Genomic DNA, 16,068 nt, shown 5'->3' with positions numbered 1-16,068 from the left:
ATGGCCTCACGTCACTGAGGTCTATGAACATTCATGTTTCCAGTGCATCCAGAGTGAGAGATGGAATAACACAATGGAGCAAATGGAACATACATGAAACGATTTCTTATGAAAAACATCAGAGATGAAACCCAAGTATTCTAGAATTTACTAAAAGTGCCAAACTGCTCTCACTTGCCACTGTATTGGGTGAACCACCTGGATGCCTTTGGACATGGTGTTGACCCTCTCAGCGGGGATGGCACACAGATTAGCATCTCCCAACAAACCTGATGGGTGAGATCTGCCAGCCTCTGAAGTGCACCAGAGGTTGCCTTGTGAAATCTCAAGTTGGTTCTGAAATCCCAGGCAACCTCCCTTGCCAACTTTTGGAAAGGAAGATGAACAGCTCAGTGGATTTCTGGAAGCTTCCATCTCTAGAGGTTCCACTGCTCTGGAAGGTCCTGGCCTCAAGTCACAAAGTCTATTCACCCTGCGGGTCGAGGGAGCTCTCTTCCTGGCAGCCATTGTGGTCCCTCTCTGAGCACTTAGAGCAGTCCGATCATTCGACTCTTTTCCTTTAATCTACTATCAATGTCTTGGGCTACTTTGCCAGCCATGGTGTGTCTGCTGCTGTCCCTGGAAAAGCCAGACACAGAGCAGAAGGATGAGGGTCCTCTAGCCAGTGACCAGGCTGCTATACTCTCAGTACAAGTGTTATGGGACATTTTGTATATTTTTTTCTTACTAAGACCAAAATATGGTGTGCATTTGAAACTTAATAGCACATCTCAATTCTAACTAACTGCATTTGTGTGCTTATTAGTCACCTGTGGCTAGTGACCACTGTCCTGAAAGCACTGTTCTGTAATAGGGAGTCTAGCATGGCCAGACAAAACATTCAGGTGGATTCAGAGCTGGGAGGAAATGCTTCTAGAAGATGCCCTGAGGAACTCTGCAGGTGGTGGCATAGTGCCATGCTCCCCATGGCAGGTGTTGGGAGACAGCCTGAGCTCTGGGAGGACTGGCTCTGCAGGGAAGGAGCATGGGTTTCATGCAGCTCTGCCATGGCTAAGTGCAGCTTAAACACACCAGGGCCTCTTGGAGTCCATGGCTCCACTCACTCAGTGGTGACAGCACCATCCAGCTCTTAGTGTTTCCACTGTTCTTACTCTGAAAACTGTGCTGGGAGACAGGACACTCAGATATCTGGAGCCAACCATCCTCTGATTAAGGTCATGTTGCAGTTGGAGCTGTGTCCTTCCTTGTTAAAACTTTGACAGACAATCCAGAAAGAGAAGGGAGATAAAGCTCCTGAGATGTGGACAGTCACGCAGTTACTCAATCACCAGGGAAAAACCAGTGCACAGTGGGTCCCCACACCACATACGCACAAGACCCAGAGTAGAGAGAACTTGCCCACATAGCCCCACTGACCAGACAGATGACAGCAAGAACACAGGGAATTCTGCTGTATGCAGGCCAGCCAGGCTTCCAAACCACAGCCAACACACAAACACAGCACAGGCAGTAGGAGACCTAGGATAAAAGCACAAGCACAGGCCCTTGCTTCATCAAATTTAGAAAAAGAGAAAATGCAGAAATAACTGCATATTATTCATGTAATTAAATATCTATACAGATGTGAAACTATGAATCAACTCCTGGCCAAAAAGTCAAAGGTAGAGGAAGAGGAGGGTGGCTGGGAGGAGATGGCATTTGGATGGAGATGGGAACAAAGAGAGGGAGAAGGCAAGTGCAGGTTCCAAGGGTCAGGAGGAGGGGTGGCAGTGCCTGAGACTGGGCACACAAGCAGGGAGGCCAGATCCAGCAGTGTGGGACCTGATTCTTGACATTCTTGCTTTGGTGCCACTGAGTAGAGAGGTGACATTATTGAATTTGCACTTCCAAGAAGAGCAACCAGGCAGTGCACAGAGAGTGACATGGAAGCTGGGCGGCTGTTTCTGCAGGCTGTTGGCACAGCCCAGGGGGAGGTGATGGTGATGGTGATGGTGGGATTGTAGCTGAGCGTCTGATCTAGACTCACGCTGTAGAGATGAAGGTGGAGAGGAAGAAGCATAGACTTTGAAGTCAGGAAACCAGAGTTTAGGCCTTCACTCATTAATTTGCCAGTCCTGAGAAACTGGTTCTTTAATATAACTAAACCAATAGTCATGATTATTTTTATGAAATAATAATGAAGCTCCTGGCACTATTTTGAGTATTAATTGCTGCAGAGCAAGCATCCCAAATCTTATTGGCCTAAAACAATAATAACTTACACTCTTTGGTGATTCTGTGGGGTAACTCTTGTTCTCTGGGAAGTTGGAGCTCAAAGCATGGCCTGGGGCTAAGCTGGGGCTATTGTCCAGGGGTCTTGATCTTTTTCACTGTGGATCTCCCCAAGTAGCTGCTTATGCCTCACAGCCTGGCAGTGGGTTCCCAAGAAGCCATGTTCCCGGCTTTTGAAAATGGGAGCTTCCAATGCCTACAACTTGGCTGCAAAATGTACCCCATGTCACCCCCACCACATTTCTGTGTTCCAAACTCATATTCGGGAAGAGGGGATCAGACTCCAGCATAAGGTCACACAACAGAATAAAGTAGTATGTGAAACAGAACTGTAGAAATCAACATGAGCACAACCCAGACACAGTCCTCCTCTCACAGCTGTAAGTCAGCCCTACAAGAGGCACAGACACCTCCCAGCTGAGCTGTTTCAACAAGCCACTAAGTCTCTCTGTGCATTTGAGTGCCCACATTAAGTGGGGATAATAATAAATCATAATTTAAAGAATAATTTATAATAATAAATTTACATAGAAATTTCTGAGGACAAAATGCATCATAGTAGTGTCCCCTTAACTAAAATAACCCAAAGATTTTAGCAAAATAAAAAGTCTTGTGAGAGGGAATACATTCTCATAATTTTTATTACAAAGTATATCATTATAATTGCTCTACTCTAATATTAGCTGCTTTAATCTCTTGATTTGCAGACATATACATTAAGCTTGATCATAAGTAGGTATGTATAGGAAAGCACCTGGAACGTATGGAGTTTGGTACTGCCTGTGGTTTCAGGCACCTACCCCTGTGGGGTCTTGAGATGTGGCCCTACAGATAAAAGGGGCTGCCGTACTGTATGCTGGGCACTCAGGGTAATGTGGGCATGTAGTGGACAGGGAGCAGTTGTTCAATGTGAGGGTCAGCTCTGCTCACAAGCACATGGTGTGCCAACATCAGAACTTGGGCTCCATAGCAGAATCCAGTCCAGTTCACTGGCTGCCCTGGCATCCGGACCCACAGGCATTCAGTACAGACTGCAGCCTCCCCAGGTTGTGGTGGTCACCTTGCACACATGCGGGAGTGCATGTCAGTGAGATAGAAGATAAAATATCACTTGGTAAGCCATCACCATTCGAATGTGGGTATTATCATTATTATTGAAATAATTGGGAGATCAGCCAAAAATATGGAGTGTCAGGCAAAATAGACCAAAGGAAGTGATAGATAATGAAATAAAACACAGTGTGTGTGGTGAAGGAAGGTCCACCTCTGTTTCTCCAACACAGTTCCACGTGCCTCCAGCATTGATTTCAACCAGAACCCTCTGAGGTAGGTTCTACTCTTACCTTCTGCTACTACCTAGAGATGGGGACTCTGGGTCTAGAGGCAGGTTAAGTGACTCACCAGAGACCTTCTGAAGTGTTGGGGCCAGAACTCAATCCCTGGCCTCCCAGCCCAGCGGCTGTGTTCTTCCCATCATGCCCTGTTCTATCTCCTACAGGACTTTAGAAGTCAAATTTAAAGGAAAAATAATCAGATGCTTAGAAAGCAGCATTTTCAAGCATAACCAAAAAAGCAATTCTGTAGGCAGCAGAGCTGAATTCTGTGCCAGAATGTATATTAAAACAAATTCTGTTCTGTCCAATAGTTAACATGAACCAGTTATTCGACAGGATTGGAATTCATTTCTGTGCATACAGAGTTTTAAAAATCATATTATTTCACATGGCATAGCACTGAGCAAGCATTTTCATGCTCATTAACACCTTATACTCTGAGGAGAGAGGTGTTATGGATTTTCATTCCTGGAATGTGAGGGAAAGTTTCAGAGTGTCAAAGAGACGAGTCCTCAGACTTGAAGAGTAGGTGGTCCTACAGCAGGTGTCTGAATTCAGACCAGTGGTCTTCCTCTGCAGCCTCAGTCCTGTGTGGAAATCATGTCTACGCATTTTTTAAAAATTTATACCTAGGTTTGAACCCAGGGATACTCTTCCCCCGAAACACATCCCCAGTCCTTTTCATTTTATTTTGAGACAGGGTATTTTTATGTTGTCAGCGCTGGTATGGAACTTGCAACCTTCCTGGCTCAGCCTCACCAGTAGCTGGAATTACAGATGTGTGCCATCACATCTGGCTGGGCACAAGAGTACTCTCGAATGAATGTTGGAATCATTGTTATAAAGACATACATGTTTAAAAGCTCTCCCATCTGAAGGCCTTTGCATTTAGGGTTCCCTCTGCTTAACAAGCGGTTTCATCCATTGTTATGGATTCAATAATGTCCCTCCCAAGAAAGATTCCAAAGTCCTGACTCCTAGTTCTTGTGAATATGACCTTGTAAATAGTCTTTGCAGATGACTTGGGTTTAGGTGAGATTTTTGAGGTGTGTCTTAAACTAATATGACTGTGTCCTCATAAGAACGGGCATCTGCACATAGACAAGAGAAGACAAGGTGAAAGCATAGGGACAAGACAGCCATCTACAAGTCAAGGATGCTGACACTACCCGAAGCTAGTAGAGCAGCTGGGCCCAGATTCTTCCAACAGAGACTCCAACTCCACTTCTATTTTGGATTCTGACCTTGAGAACTGTGACATGTTAACTTTCTGTTGTTTAAGCCCACCAGTTTGTGGCACTTTGTGACAGTAGCCACAGGAATTTGACCCTTCCAGGATGTTTCCCCACTGACTCTCTGAGTTTTTATGTGATCTCCCCAGGGAGGCCTGCACTAAGTGTCTCCAAAATTAACCCTGACTCATCACAATCTTATCATTTCATCTGATTATTTCCATTTCATCTGATTATTTCCATATCATAGTCTAAAAATTGTTACTTAAAATTATTTATTTCAAATGCACCTCCCCTCATTGGAGGGTTAGTTCTGTGAAGGTCAATATCTTATCTGAGCTGTCCACATCAAGAGCATTTGGCAGAAAGTACCTATAATACAACCAATCAGGCAAGGAAGGGAGAGAGGTAGGCAGTGGGCAGGAAGGACTACCAGAAGAAAGAAAGCAAAGGAAAGATGGAGCTGGGTCTAGCTCCTTTGGGAAAGCTTTATACCAATATATATATTGGTATATATATATTGGTGTGTGTATATATATATATATATATATATATATTTGTGTATATATATATATATAATAATGGCATTAGTAATATCTGTAATATATATATATATTTATGTATACAGATATATATATATATGTATATATATTTATTTATGTATACAGCTCCTTTGGGAAAGCTTTAAACAAATATATATTTTGGTATATATATATATTGGTATATATATATATATATATATATATTGGTATAAAGCTTTCCCAAAGGAGCTGTATACATAAATATATATATATACATATATATATATATATATCTGTATACATAAATATATATATATATATTACAGATATTATTACTAATGCCATTGTCATTGTTGTTATATTTGTTTTCTGCTTGGGCCCATTCAAATGTCACCATATCTAGATTTTGGCACCTAGTTGAAGAAATCTGTTTCCCAGATATGTTTGTCTGCAGTGTGATTTCTTCATCAACCATGAAGACTTTTGTCCTTGAGGTGTGCTGATTCCAGGACCTACTGAAAATAAATATTTGCCTTATTAGCATTCTTGCTCATTTGCACATTTTTTTCCTTTAATATCAGAGCCTTTTCTAGAACTGGGACTTGTGCAAACATTAGGGATCTCACTTTAATTCTAATTATGTGTGTTCTTCATTGTTAACTCACAATAACTCTTGTCATCAATCCTGTCAAATTTGATCCATGACACTTTCATTATGGTCATTTCTTTTCCCTGCAATGTAGCCAAAGTGTCAACATCACTTTTTGTTAGGTTGATTCTTCATCCAAAGAAATGACAATTAGGATTTTCAGGAAACTGCTGCTCACTTTGTCCCCACATGTGCTCTTGAGATGGTTGCACCTCCTTCATTCCTTCCTCACTGGGCTGATTCCCTTCTCTGCACTCTTGTTCTGCAGTGAAAGAAGCTGGGTTAGAGTCAAAACCTCACATCCACTGGGAGAGTCACCATGCATTCCTATTAAAGCACCTTGAACAGGTCTCTAGAGTTTTCTGACCTGTGTATTCCCTACCTTTAAAGTGGACATGCAATAGTTTGTATATAGAGTGACCCCAAGGGCCTATGTCTTAAAGATCGGCCCCAGGTTGGTGCTAATAGAGTTGGTGGAAACCTTAAAAGGCAGGGTCCATGGGAAGTCTTCAGGTCATTGCAGGGTGGCCTTATAGGGACTCTGAGATACTGGCTTCTTCCTCCTTCTTTCTTCTATGTCTCAGCCCTGAGGAGAGCATTCTGCTCTGCTACATTCTCCAACAATAATGTTCCACCAAAGACCTAAAGCAATGGGTCAACTATCATGGACTAAAATCTCTGAAACTATGAACCAAACTTTAGTTCCAACTAGTTTCTCTCCTTCTAATTGATTCTCTTGAATATTTGTTATATTAAGGAAAACAGACTAATATAATGCAGAACACATGGCTGGGGTTGCTATAAAGGAAGGCTAACATTCTGCACCAAGCAGCTGTATCCCAGAAGATGGCAGCTGCTCACTTGGTGCTAAATCTTATTTTGTTCTTGATTCCTTGTGGTGAGAGGGGAGGCATGAGAAGAGCAGAAGAGAACCCTGCTCTGCTTCACAGTAAAGGTGTCTAGAACTTAATGGGGGCTTCCAGGAAGAGGTCCTGCTGCAGCTTGCCTGTGTGAAAACATAGGTCTTCTCTCCCAACTTCCCTGATATGACTTGTCCAAATGGCTACTTTTAATCAGTCCTGGTTAACTGGTGGGTCTAGAGATCTGAGCATAGGAATTCACCCGGTGAAATCATAAAATATGTCCTCAGAAATGCAGAGCACAAACTTCCTAATTTTAGACTTTGCCACCTTACTGGGGATAAGTAGAGATTTTAATAACAGCAATGAAATTCAGTGAAGGTGCTGAGGTGTGGAAAGAGAAAGAGAAAGAAAGAGAAAATCCTGGTAATGGTCCATTTTGGTTTCTCAACATAGCTATTCCTTCTTGTTTTGATTTAGATATGAGGTATCCTCTAAAAAGATCATGTATTAGAAAATTCAAGAATATTTATTGGTGAAATGGTCATATTATTAGAGCTGTAACCTAAGCAGTGGATTAAACCATTTGATGGGTTAATAATTTTAATGGGTTACTGGGTGATGCTATAGGCAGGTAGGGTGTGGCTGGAGGAAGTGACTCACCCAGGATGTGGGCTTGGGTATTATATCTTATGTCCTCCTGGATTACTCTCTGCTTCCTGGCTGCCATGAACTGAGCAACTTTCCTCCACCTCACCTTTCTGCCATGATGTTTTGTCTCACTCTAACCTAGAACATTGAGGTTGGCCAACCATAAACTGAACATCAGGAACCATAACCTAAACAAAAATTTTCTCTAAATTGTTCTTGTCAGGCATTTCAGTCACAGTGATGAGAAGCTGACTAATACAACTCTCTTGCTCAGTTCTCAGGCAAATGTGGTAGGAATAAGGTTGGGATCATCATTCTGGCACAGCTGGAGATCCAAGGTGTGTGTGTGTGTGTGTGTGTGTGCATGTACATGTTTTTGATAAGGTTCATTCACATATGTGCAGGACTGAAGGGAAGGGTCTATGCTTTAAGCACTCCCTGTGATCTAGCCATTGTGGTATCAACTGCTGTATTAGTAGGTAAAGGGGACTTTGACAGGAATCAGGAAGACATCCTTCAACAGCTGGAGGCCACTCATGTGTGTGAGTGTGTAGGTGTGAGGGTGCAGGTGTGGGTGAGAGTGAGACTGTATGTATGTGTTGAGATGGGGAGTGCAGAGAATGAAGCAAGTTCTATGCCTCACAATTCTTTTCCTGCCATTAATAACTCAGAAAGTTCAGAATGAGTCATTTCATTTTCCACCTCCTCTGTCTCCTTATTTGAAAGGAGTGTTGGTGAAGCAAGAGAGATTTATAGGAACAATGTTTGGGAGCGTGCCTGATGCCTGAGCTTGGAGTGTGCCTTCTGTGTCATTATAAACTATGTGTGTCCTTTTGACTATGGGTGTACCTTTGTGGTTCTGCACAGTTGCATGATGTGTCTCCCTGGATCTCCTAAAGGGCTGAAGGTCCTGATTTCTTGGGTCATACTGTTGATGGTAGATACTGCTGGGGGCATGATGACTGAAGAAGGGAGAACCAGGAAGTAGAGCTCTTTAAAGTGGAGATGTTGCCTTGCAGTGATGCTGTGGAACAGAGATACACTCAGAAGTCTCTCAATACAGACCTCCTCTCAGTCTGTCAACAGAAATCTGTGCTGGTTCCATGCTGGCAGGCACACTTTATAGCACAGAGCTTTCTAGCATGTGCCTGCCTCCTGTCCCTTCTGGAAAAGAAAGAGTAGGAAGTCCAAAAAATAGTCATGGAGCTGCCTCAGTGGACCTCTCAAGACCCCCAGTCTAATTGTATTTTCTCTTTAAGAATATAGTGCTTGTGTATGCTCTATTTCTCACATTTGTCCTCCTGTGTGCTCTCTAGCCTGTCCATCTGCCCAGGACCCTGGGGCCACCCCCATGAGCCACATCAATGCCTCCTGCCCCCTGGTTTCTGGGCCCAGGCAACAGCAGTCAGCAAAGCAGGAGGCTAGATGGAGCTGAGGACCTAGTTGGTATTTTCTGCTCATCTTCCATGCGATGCAGTCACCGTGTCTGCGTATTGTGATCAGGCCCACTTACCGTGCCTGGAGAAGGCCCATATGCACAGGGCTGTCCCTCCTTCAAGGTCCCAGGTTTATCCCCCCCAACCTTCCCTGTGACCCATGCACTTGGGTTTTGCCCAGAAACATCCATTGCTCTCTATGTTGTTCCTTCACTGCCCTCATCCCCCAGTTTGAACATGCCTCTGCCCTGTACTCCTGAGTACCCTAACTGATGCACCCAGCTTCCTGCCACCAAATGCTTGTCTTCCACTTCCACAGTGCAGAGTGATCACTGGGAAGAGGACTTCCACCCTGACTTACTTTCTGGAACCATTTGTCCCAAGGTGGATTACATAGTGGAAGGCAAGACTCTGTGAGGGGTTCAAATGCGTCGCCAGGCTTGGATCCACTTCTGGGGCATCCCTAGAGGCTACCACTTGAACATGGAGTTATTTCTGGTCATGGAAAGAGCTGGATTCCAGAGTCACTGCTGGAAGGAGAGACACCTGACCTGGAAAACTACTTGGATATGGTAGACCACTGAGCCTGGGCATTATGCCATCAGTTCAACTATCCTGAGTAACAGAGAGAAATCGTTTTTACTGTACCCATTGAATTTAATTTCTTTAAGTACATTATTGTTATTGCTATTGTTGTATTGGTGATACAACTTTAAACATCACTATTGCCATTTTAATACTTACTCGGCAAAGTAATCACCTGAGGTCAATCATTGTCATGGGTCTTCCCAAACTCAAGTTATCCTAAATCCCATTGCCTCAGAATGTGACTGTTTAGAGGCAGAGTCTTTAAAGAGGTGATTAATTTTAAATGAGATCATTAGATGGGACCCTAACCCACTACATCTGGTGTCCTTATATAAAGAGGCAATTAGGATGTAGACACTCACAGAGGGAAGGCCATGTGAGGACACAGGGGAACAGCCATGCATATTTTGAGAAGGGAGTCCTCAGAAGGAGCAAGTCCTGCCCAAAACCTGATCTCAGACTTCCAGACCATAAGATGTAAGTGGCCCCTATTTGCATTACCCAGCCTCAGTCACTTCATTATGGAGGCTCCAAGAAACCAACACAGTACATTAGCAGGATGGAGCCTTGCCAGCTCCACTGTCCAGAGCTCTGCACACTTCCTAAAGCACACTCATGGCCTCAACCCTGGATGTGGCACTTGCCCCAGATGGCTGTATGTGGATGAGAATCACTGGCCAAATTACTAAGGGAGTTGACATGAACTTGTGAAAGCCCTCACCTTCTGTCATTTTCCTGCACTATCTCTGTGAACACTCTTTCCACTTTATATTAGCCCAGTTTTGCAGATGTGGGAACTTGACCTGTGCGAGGCAAAGTGATTTCCCAGAGGAGTCAGAATGGTGTTCTGTCATCTCACCATACCTCAGAACAAGCTGGAGGTCGCAGAGGGTACATGGCTTGTCTGTCGCTTGAGGTCCCTTCTGCCCTCACAGAGTAGGCACAGGCTAATTATTCTGCAGAGCATGGCATCTCCTTCCTACTCAATGACTTATGCAATATTTTTATGTTAAAAGTGACTCTTTGCAGTTCAGAGAAAGTGTGGAATTGATATTGAGTGATGACTGAACCTCTGCCAGACCCCATGATGTAAATGAGTGAGGCTTTAATGTGCCAAAAAATACAGCAAGAAGACTGGCAGTCACACTTCTGTGGTGGTAGAGGAATGGGGCTCCATGCAGGAGTCACAGTGTCTTGTTTCTGAAGCAGCTCATCTTCCAGTGGCATCTGAATGAGTTGATGGTTTTCCACTCATTACTTCAATGGCTTCCATTGGCTTCAAAAGTCCATTGCTTTTGGAGTCAGACATCTGGGAGGTTGTCCAGTTGTATGACCTTGGGTGGACTTTTAATCTCCCAAAGATTCAATTTGCTCTTCAGTAAAGCAGAAGTTAAAAAAAGCATGTGGTAGGTTTGTTGAAGGAATTCAACTTTTAAAAGCCTAAGTACTGGGTTTGAGGAACCATGTTTGATCCATCAATTTGAACCCCTCGCCCTAAATAACAACAATTCTTCTATTTCCATAATGTTCAACTCTCAATTGTTCAACTCTCCAAGCAGTTGTTAGAGTTGAAATTGAATTTGTGACGGTCCACACAACCCAACCGGTGTTTACAGGCAACTAAAACGTTTTAGACTATTCCACTCATGTAAGGTTATAGCAGTTACTCTTTAAGCTATGATGTCCCAAAACATTGCAAAGGAAAGTTGTTCAGTAAATGCTTATGGAATTGAATTATACTAAATCAAATACCTTTGCTTAAATTTTATGTTCTTATTGACCAAGAAATTCACAACATTTGTTCTGAGTCACAATGCTATTAGATTAGCATTTGTGTATCAAAGAAAAGAAAAAAAACAATTTGATTATTGACTTAAAGTTTCAATGCCTCCTTCAAAGATCAATGGACAATTTTTTCCATGGAAAATATATATATAGTCTGTAGACTTACCATTCCTTAACATATTAATCATCACATAATCAAGGTTAAGTAAATGATTTTCATCCTCCAGGATCATGCTGCTTTCAATATTTTAAGGACAACATACAGGTAACCATTTTTAAATGTGTTTCTGAAGGTGAATGTCGGAGGATGGTCCAAATGAGTTCCAGGTACAATTTCTCATCATTTTACTCTATAAAATAGTACAATAATCTGATGGGAAAGTGTAACACATCTCAACTTTCAAAGTTGGCAAAAGAAGTTGGTGGAAAATAATAGCTGCTTCTGTCCCAGATTAAGTGACAGGATGCTAGAAAAATGTCACTTGCCCTCTCCAGGATTTTCAGGAAGAGCAGAGTTGCTAAGCTGGATGGATGAGCTTCCTGGTTGAAGGACTCTCAGCTTCTTGAATTAATGCTTGCACATGTAAATCAGGTGACGGCTTATAAAGAAGGTTTGCATGATGCCTTATGTCATTCTTACACTCAGTGATGAAATGTTTCAACTCATTTGACAACTGAGAAAACTAAAGCTCAGAAAAGTTTAAGATGGACTAGAAACTCAAGTGCAAGTGTTTACTTCTCTACATGATCTTTGAAACCTGTGGTGCTTTCCTACAACCCAACCAGGAATCTAATACACAATGCACAATGTCTTATCCTTCCTTGGGTCTCTTCTCATGGGTCCGAGCTTTGGGGAGGTAATCAAACCTCAGCTAGTGATAAGCAACCTAGTAAGTGACTTAGAGGAGCCAAGATTTCAGAGGGTAGACTCTCTGGATTTTCGAATTAAGCTGTTCTTCAAGGAAGTAAGATCCTGGATTCTTCTCCAAAGATGTCATTCATAATTCATATTAATAACCTTTGTTAGAGGGATGGGGAAGAGCAAGACATTTTTGTCATTTGTCTGCTATGATCCCAGAGTGTAGTAGGCGTTGGAAACACAGAAGAAAGAAAGAGACCTAGAGTTGGATTTTGAGCACAGTCAAAGACTGAATGAGGAGCCTTGTCTCTTTAAGAGTGGTGTTTGGATTCTGTAGGAAAATAAAGAAAATAGGAAAACAAAGTAAAAGCATGAATTTTATCTCTTCTGAAGATAAATATGACTAGATCAGGGGCACAGTCCAGGAATATATTTTATTTAAATATCTCCAGGGATGCAAATGGCAGACAAGCTTGGAAATCAATAGAAAGGTTAAAAAACATGGATTCTGAGTTTTGATTTGAATTCTGATTCAGCCTGGGTTCTGTAGAAAGCTGAGTATTAGACAAAACTTGAGTGAGCACTTCATTGGGGCATGTGACCTAGTGAACAGGAAGGAGCGGGAATAGAGCAGAGGAGAGCAGACAGCAGTGCAAGGGTACCATTGTGGTTTGGATGTGAGGTGCCCCAAAAACTCACATGTAAGACAATGCAAGAAGATTCAGAGTAGAAATTATTGGAATTTGAGAGCCTTACCCAATCAATCAATTAATCCCCTGATGGGTTTAACTGCAGGCAGGTAGGGTGTGGCTGGAGGAGGTGGGCATTGACAGGGTGGCTCTGGGTATATATTTGTATATTTGTATCTGGTGAGTGGGGTCTCCTGCTTCCTTATCATTGTATGCACTGCTTCTCTCTGACAAACTCTTCCTGATGATGTTCTGCCTCACCTTGAGTCTGGAGGAATGGAGTTGGCCATCTATGGACTGAGACCTCTGAAACTGTGAGCCCTTAAACAAACTTTTCCTCCTCTGTGATTGATCTTGTCAGATCTTTTAATCACTACAGTGAAGAAGCTGACCGAAAAAGATGCTCATGGAGTTGTGGCTGCTGCCATGGTGACTGGGGTCCAATCCTGCACTGCAAACTAAGCAGACACATGGCATGAACCCAGAAACGTGCAGCTGCAGGAAGAAGGGAGAGACCACCTGTGCACCAGTCCCACCTCCTGCATCTACGGTGAGACCTGTCTCCTGGTCTGGCTGCAAAGGCATGCTCACGATCACAGAGATGCCTGGACTGGAGGGAACATGGGCAGTATGGGCCTGGTTGAGGTTCTCTCAGTCTGCACCACCTTGAACCTGGTCTGTGACATCACAGAGCTGGTCACTGAGGCATGGCAGAAAGAGGAGAGAATCAAGGCCCTGCCTAAGGGGTGTCAGCTGCGAAGCCCACTCTACATGGCTTCTGGGTGACTGTAGGCATCTTCCCTCATCCTGCTCAGCCTCACTGACTGACTGCAGGGAAAAGTGAGAGATCTGAACATTCAGTTCCCAGGGCTACACAGTGAGTTAATCAGATAATGCTCAACTTAACATGTTGTTCAACAAGCACACAAGCCAGGATGGAAATACTGTGACCTTGTCTTCCTGTCCTTTCCCTTTAAAACACACTGAGTTCTGGGTCCCTTTGTGCAGTCTGGCCTCCTCCAGGTCCCCATGGGGACCCTCTGTAAGATTCTCTCACTTCATTCAGTGAATTGAGGACATAGAACTTGAGCTTCATCAGGAGATGAAAGAGAGGCCCACACTCCAAAGCCAACACAAACACAAAAGTCACCATATTTGTTCTGCCGAATGGAGAGTGAGGCTTGATCTTTAAATGCAGACTTTCAGTCAGGAAAAAAAAAAACCAAAATAGCATAAAAGCTGATTTTTTTAAACATAAAGAGCCAGATCAAGGCTTAAACACGTGTACTCAAAAGAAGAATGAATAAAAGATTCCAAGGCACTGTGAGGGCCTCTGGCACAGGAGATATATATATATATATATATATATATATATATTAATTTTAGTTTCTGTGCACTTTTGATCAGAATGACAGTAAGTTGTAGATACCAGCACACAAGGTGGACATAGAGGTGCTTCCTGAGTATAGAAAGCACCAGTGCTCTGAAAAGAAAACTCATGTGAATCTCCACGGTAATGGGAAGGAGGGGACTCCACCATGGTTGTCCTCCAAGAATTGGCTGAGAAGAAGACAGAGATATGGGCAAGTCCCCAGGGAGAGTAGGGGCAGTCTTAGCCAGGCAGAGCTCATGGAGTGAGCTCACTCATGGAGCCCTTCCTTATCAGTCACCTGCACAGATGTGGGCCTGATGCTTACAGAGGGAGGAAAGAGACTTTGTCTGTAGACTCAGACAAGACATCCAGAGGAGGTGTGCTGGACCTGAAGCCCAGTGTTTACCTGGTGCTTGGTTGATGGCCTGGGATGGTGGGTGGCTCAAGCACTCACTCTGTGCTTGAGGGGGAAGCAAATATAGAAGGATGACACTTCATGATTTGTACCCCATGGGTGGGTACTCTGCATCTCGCGCCATACAGTTCAGGCTGTGCAATCAGAACCCCTGAGTCCAATTTTTCTCTTGCTCCTTCACTACTTATCAGCCACTTCTAACCCTGCATCACACAATCTTGCTGGTTAGAAAGTCAGAGTCACTTGTCCCCAACCAGCCTCCCTGGATAGGTTTGAGGAAATGGGCAGCTGCCGGACATGAAGCCCTACCTAAGGCCTGTCCCAGTTCAGTTCGCAACAAGTGTGGTGCTGTTGTCCAGCGTGTGGGGATGAGACACCTGAGGGTGATCCCCAAGGGCTGTTTTGTGTGAGTAAGTCCTTCATTCTATGCATTCAATACAGTCGCCAAAGAGAAGCTCTGCATCCAGGGCAGGGGAGAGTTCTGCTCAGCAAGGGAGTACTTCTTGCTGGGAGGGTAAAGATGGATCACATTGTTTCTCCAGGTCAGGGCAAAACACACCCCTCCCCACCTGCTGCCTCTGCCCCCATTCTGCTCACACCCCAGCTGCCCAATGGCTTTGATAGTCATCAATGTGGAAAGCCAGAGCTTTCCCCAGCCAAGGCTGTGTGGCTGGATGGCAAGAGAAACAGCTGAGAACCCAGGAGCCTCCCAGTCCTGAACTAACAATATGTCTCATCTGGTAGCTTCATGGCACCTGAGGAGTGATTAATTCTTCCAAGGTCAACTAGTTGGGACAGGCCAGATCCATGAGTTGAACCTCTTTCCAAATATTCCCTAGTAATTTTCTCCCATGGATCTAAGCACCTAAAGATGTCATGGAGCATGGATAAAATACAAGGAAGTTTCATGCTTAATTCTAGAAAGGAGATGAAAAGTTCACGGAGTTGGGTATAAGAAAATTTGAATTTGAAGTCCAGTGCTGCCAAATACTGCCCATAAAACCTGGCAAGTTTCACCTCTTAAATTTTTCTTTTATTTTCTCTACCATGATGATGATAATTCTTACCATGCAGGGAAATCTGTAGGGTCTGAATAAAATTGTGTCTCTTAAATATCTTGCACGGGACGTAAACATATCCTCTTTTTTTTATTTGTAACTGGGAATTGAACCCAGGGATGATTTACCCCTGAGCTACATCCCCAAAGTTTTATTTATTTATTTATATTTTGAAAGAGGGTCTCACTAAGTTGCTTAGGCCCTCATTAAGTTTCCAAGGCTGGCCTCAAAGTTGTGATCCTCCCGCCTCAACCTTTAGATTCCCTGGGATATACTGTCTTTTATATAATGTAAATACTCTACCAATCCTTAGCAAAGGAGGAGGCGGACAACAGAATTTAGGCTAAT

The sequence above is a fragment of the Sciurus carolinensis genome, unplaced genomic scaffold (genome assembly GCF_902686445.1).
Source record: "Sciurus carolinensis unplaced genomic scaffold, mSciCar1.2, whole genome shotgun sequence".
Lineage (NCBI taxonomy): Eukaryota > Metazoa > Chordata > Mammalia > Rodentia > Sciuridae > Sciurus > Sciurus carolinensis.
This window is presented reverse-complemented; position numbering follows the sequence as displayed.